Source organism: Alligator mississippiensis, chromosome 7 (assembly GCF_030867095.1).
Source record: "Alligator mississippiensis isolate rAllMis1 chromosome 7, rAllMis1, whole genome shotgun sequence".
Classification (NCBI taxonomy): Eukaryota; Metazoa; Chordata; order Crocodylia; family Alligatoridae; genus Alligator; species Alligator mississippiensis.
Genome location: NC_081830.1, coordinates 16,370,806 through 16,376,805, shown reverse-complemented (window position 1 = coordinate 16,376,805; position 6,000 = coordinate 16,370,806). Strand labels below are relative to the sequence as shown.

The window sequence follows — 6,000 nt, the reverse complement described above, 5'->3', positions numbered from 1 at the left end:
AACAGACGTAGCTCCATTGAAAGCACTAGAAGAGATCCCTAAGATGTGTAAATCTGTTAAACTTCACTGAAGTCAACAAAACTGTGATGGTTTCTTGAGAGTCTAGCGCTAAAAGTTGCTTTCTGATTCTTTTCTCCTATATACCAACTTTATACCACTTTCAGTACTTTGACACCTGTGAAGCCCCTGGTAAAAGTAGATCCCATTTTAGTTTGGAGCGTCTTTGTAGCCATGAGGGTGTAGGAACGGTATGAGGAACAAATTTTTTGTTGCAAAACCTCTTATTGGACTAACCGTATTGTTGGGAGAGAAGTCAGACAAGGTTTTGAGCATGTGTTGCCTTTCTTCTGGTCTGCAGAAGGGCAGTGTGTACCTGGAAGCTTATTAAACTTCGCTCCCAACAATACACTTGTTCTGGGATAAGACACACTGCTTCCAATTTTATTTATTCTTTTTCTTCTCATAGCTGTCATGAGATGACTGTCAGTAGAAAAGCGGCCGTACATTTTAAGATGCATTGTCAATCCACAGAATAAAAACTTGATTGTGCTCCAACACAACATTTCTGTTGGTTTAACTACATAACTGAACTGGAGCTTACTTTGGTGTGAACTAGCCCAGCTTCATTGCTTTAGTGGGCACTGGAATCTGGACCCTTTTGGCCAGATCCTTTTTCCTCTATTATGTGCCTCCCTGGACTTGATTACATAAATGCGTTACTAGGAGTAGAAACCTGTTGAGATGCCTAATAATTATAGGCAATGGGGGTGGGAGGGGACCTCAGGAGGTCAAAACAGGACCCTGCTCAAAACAGGACCATCCTCAACTAGAGCATCCCAGCAAAGGCTTTGTGTACCTAGGTCTTAATAACTGCTAAGGATGGAGATTCCAGAAACTCTCTGGATAACCCACTCCAGCTCTTTACTATCCTCCTCATTAGAAAGTGTTTCCTAATATCTAACCTAACCTTCCTTTGCTGCAAGTCAAGACCATTGCTCCTTGTTTTGCCATCTGCCACCACTGAGAACAGTCTATCTCCATCCTCCTTGGAACCCGCTTCAGGTGGTTGAAGGCTGTTGTTAAAAGCCCCAGACTACATCCTTTCTCTAGTAGGGGCCCCAAATGTGTCCCCTTTCTCTAGTAGGTGCACTCCAGACATGCTGAATATTATTTTTAGGGGGAATAATCACTTCCCTCAATCTGTTGGCATAATTCCTACAAATGCAGTCAGGGGGTGCACTGGGGCTCTCAGGGGGTGCATGTGCACCCCTGTGCACCCCCTACGCATCACCACTGAAATTAACCTGGGAACTGACCCCTGGCGCACTCTACTTCATACCAGCTGCCAACTGGACATCAAGCCATTGGTTACTGCCCTCTAAACTTGACAATTAAGCCACTTTTCTATCCACCTTGAAGTCTACTTCCTCCAACCCATACTTCCTTAGCTTGCTTGCAAGAAAGATGTACAAGACAGTATCCAGAGCCTTGCTAAAATCAAGGTATATCACATCCATTGCTCTCCCTGCATCAACAGAGCCCATCAAATCATCATAGAAGGCAATCAGGTTTAATAGCCATGACTTGCCCTTGGTGAACCCATGCTGACTGTTCCTACTCACCATCTTCTGCTCCAAGTGCTTACAAATGGATTCCTTGAGAATCTGCTTCATGATTTTTCCAGGGACTGAGGTGAGGCTGACTGGTCTTTAGTTTCTCAGATGCTCCTCCTCCTTTTTCTTAAAGATGGGCACTATATTTGTCCTTTTCTGGACCTCCTCGGATCACCGTGAGTTTTCAAAGATAATGCCCAGTGGTTCTGCGGTCACTTTGGCCAACTCTCTCAGCACCCTTGGGTGCATTTCAGTGGGCCCTATGGACTTGTACACATCCAGCTTTTCTAAATAGTCCCTAACCTGTTATTTCACCATTGTTGGCTGCTTTCTTCTCCCCAAATTGTACTGCCAGGTGCAGTCGTCTGGCAGTTGACCTCTCCTTTGAAGGCAGATGTGAAAAAGGCATTGAGCACTTCAGCCTTTCCTGCATTTTCTGTCACTAGGTTGCCTTCCCCATTCAGTAAAGAACCCACCCTTTCCCTAATCTTCCTGGTGTTGCCAACATACTTGTAGAAACCCTTCTAGTTAACCGTCACATCCCTTGCTAGCTGCAGTTCCAGTTGTGTTTTGACTTTTCTGATTTCATCTCTGCATGTCCAAGCAATATATAATATATAATATACCCCTCCCTAGTTGTTTGTTCAAGTTTCCCCTTCTTATACCCTTCCTTTTTGCGTTTTGTCTCACTGAAGTTTCTTGCTAAGCCAAGCTGGTCTTCTGCTGTACTTGCTAGTCTTCCTGTGCCCCGGGATACTTTGTTCTTGGTCTCTCACTAAGATTTCTTTAAAATGCAATGGGTTCTCCTGGACTCCTTTCCCCCTTAGACTGGCTTCCCAGAGGATCCGGCCCCTTAGTTCCCCAAGGGAGTCCAAGTCTGCTTTTCTGAAGTCCAGAGTCCGTACCCTGCTGCTCCCCCTCCTTCCTTTCCTCAATTCCTCTGTCCCAAAACAATTGACTCCAGCGCTCTGCAGACTCAATAGACACTGCTGCAGAAGGGCCTGACACTCAGGTCTCCCACTTGGTGGGTGAGTGCTCCAACCACAATCCTTTGTGCTAAAAGTTGGTACACTAAGCTCACAGCTGTCTGTGTGACAGCCATGCTTGGAGAGCAACTACAGGATGAGATTCCTCCACAGGATGAAGCACCCTCCCATCATTAACATGGATTACAGTGGAGCCTAGAAAGGAAACATGCAGTTAGGTGATTGAATTTCATTGCTTCTGAACATGTACAGAAGGTACATTTTGGGTGTTTAGGAATCCTTGTAGGCAAACTTTATCTGGCCTTCATTATAGCATTGGGCTTAGATCTCACAAGCCCTAATCATTTTAGCTTCTTCTGTCCAGTACCTGGTGCCTGGTTGGTCTTGCTGTCAAGTTAGACTATGATTTTCAAGGAACCTAAAGGTATAGGAAAAATAAGTCTCTCAGAATTAGAGGAGGAGGAGATTTCCCTAGTTTGTGATAACTACCTCTGTGCATGGTTTTACCCCATAGTGGTTGCAATCTGAGTCATGGCAGTTTGCTCCTTATTGAGAAAGGGTATAAAGGATGCCATAGATTCAGGACCAGGTTTCCATAGGCATTGAGATATCTAAAGATTTAGGTAAGCAGCTATTGTGATTTTAAGCATCACTTAAACAAAAGGAACTAGCCAACCAGCTCATGGAGCTTTCTAAATTCAATTGAACATCTCTCAGCATCTGCGGGTACCTAAAAACCTTTGTCAATATGTCCCCAAACTTACACTGAGCTAGGAGCCAGGGAACCCTGGATGAAACTTATGACCTGTGCCTTATAGTAGGTCATAACTACAAACCCAGGATGGTCATTCTGACTTTAAAAACCATTAAATCAGGAGTGTTTACTTTGTGGCCTCTGCTTCTGAGCGATGAAGAGCTCTAGGGAGCGAGTCCCACAAGCCCTTAGGACAGTGACACAGATAAATCACCTTACTGCATCTTCTGCCCTTTCAGTACAGGAGACTCGGAGGCAGCTACAGCCAGTTCATTTGTAGACAGAAATAGATTTGAATCAAATCATCCATGTCTTTATTATCTAGAAGCTATAGTGGCAGAGGCAAGAGAGACTAGATAGATTGAGAGCTGGGTAATGAGCAGCGAATACTGACAGCAGAGGACCAAATGCAACAGAAGCTTGTGGAAACCCCCACAAAGACCAGCACGGTAACTTGCTTCAAGTCTGAATACACAGAATTGGAAATGAAGGGCATAAAGAAAGTCAGTGAGGCTGGGATTCTCTGTTTTTGGCCCCGTTACTGCAGGCTAAACCCAACTGCTGTGTAGCAATCACCGGAGTAAGGCAGACTCCCTCCAAAATCCTGCTTTTGGTCCTGGTAGCAAAGTGACAGCTTGGTTATACAGAGCAGAAGTATCCGAGTGATAGTAGTACCTCCTTTTCACATAGAGATGACAATCCAGCTCTTATGCAGCCCCGTATGCTAGTTTGCAACCAGGTGGCATTCAGTCTGCGTGCAAACCTTTGGTGTGGAGTTATTTCTTACAAGCAGGTCCTGTGTGGTATATCCTCGGGAAGATGGAGCGATGCCATGTTGAAACATTACTGTTACTGTTTGCTAGACGTGCTGTATGGTTTTTTTCACAGTGGGGTTGGGACCTTTTTTATCTAAAGGTTTAAACCTAAAGGTTGTATTTGCTCTTATTTTTTCCAGCCGAGTTTTGGGACAGATGCTGCAGGTGACTCAGCCCTGTGAACTCTACAAAAGATCTCCCATGTAACAATAGTTTCATAATGAACCTGAATACAACACAAATTTTAAAAGCATAGTGAGTTTACACCTCCTAACTGATAGCAAGAATGTCACCTGTCTCATAGTGCCTGCTGAATAACGCTATTGCTCAGTTTTGTATCCAAATCAAAATATTCCTTCAAAACCAAACTTTTCCCGTAGACTAAAGATTTGGCTCCAGTTGATCCTGTGTGTATTCGAAAGTGAGCGTGTGAGATGTTTTTGACAGGAGAATCAGAGCCATTCTGATACTGATTGCTGAGCTTTTTGTTCCCTCCACAGGCATCATACTATGGTTTGAAGAAGGCAACGTCCAACCAAACCACTGTAACCGAGTTCCTCCTCCAGGAATTTTCTAACGTCCGGCAGCTGCAGCTTTTACACTTTGCCATCTTTCTAGCAGCGTACCTGCCAGCTCTGATAGGGAATCTCCTCGTTATCATGGGAGTAGCCCTTGACCACCACCTTCACACTCCCATGTATTTCTTCCTCCTAAATTTGTCCATCCTCGACTTGGGAACTATCTCTGTGACTGTCCCCAAATCCATGGGCAATTCCCTGTGGAACACTAGGTTGATTTCCTATGCTGGATGTGTTGCCCAAGTTTTCCTCTTCTTTTTCTTTGCTACAGCCACCTTTGCCTTCCTCACCATCATGATACATTGCCATCTGCAAACCACTGCATTATGAGACCATCATGAACAGGAGAGCTTGTGTCCAGATGGCAGTCAGTGCATGGGTCAGTGCCATTCCCTACTCTGCACTGCACACTGGTAACACTTTTCGGTTACCTTTCTGCCAGTCCAACATCATCAGCAAGTTTTTTCTGTGATGTCCCCCAGCTGCTCCAGCTCTCCTGCTCTGAATCCTATCTCAGTGAGGCAGGGATACTTGCCTTTAGTGTCTGTTTATATTTAAGCTGTTTTGTTTTCATCGTTGTTTCGTATGTTCAGATCTTTACTGCAGTACTAAGAATCCCTTCAGAGCAGGGCCAGCATAAAGCCTTCTCCACCTGTGTTCCTCACCTCATTGCAGTCTCCTTGTTTCTTCTCACTGGCATTTCGGCTTACTTGAAACCAACTTCCAGCACCCCATCCATTCTGGATCTCATAGAATCTGTCCTTTATGCCATATTGCCGCCAATGGTCAACCCTGTCATTTACAGCATGAGGAATAAGGAGATCAAAGCTGGCCTTGGGAAAGTGATTGTCTGTAAAATATTCACTGGGAAGCAAGTGTCCATCTTTTTCTCATAAGTGTTATTTAATTATTTTTTTTTCTGCATTGAGATATATGTGTGTGTGTGTGTGTGTGTGTGTGTGTAGTATAACTGATAGATATGTTCACCACAGTAAAGCAGGGTGCAATCCACACCATCTTCACTGATGTAAGTAAAGTTCCTCTAGACTGAAATCATCTTAATTGCAATTAGACTTCCTATACTTAGAAGTTGATGCTACCATCTTTCCCATCTCAAAGGAGCTTGGTGTGAAAGTGCTCAAGGTATGTTGCTACAGCTCCAGCAAGTTAAGATTAACCTTGCTCTTCCCCTGTGCTAATGCCCCTGCTAATTCAGGTCACCTATGAATGTGAACTTGGTTAATAGTCCTTCAT

The 6,000-nt window shown here is 44.3% G+C and overlaps 1 pseudogene; it reads left to right on the top strand.

The window, feature by feature from the left end:
* Window positions 1–3,760: 3,760 nt before the first annotated feature.
* On the top strand, window positions 3,761–5,642 carry LOC132251863 (olfactory receptor 14I1-like; annotated as a pseudogene).
* The last annotated feature ends 358 nt before the right edge of the window (window positions 5,643–6,000 follow it).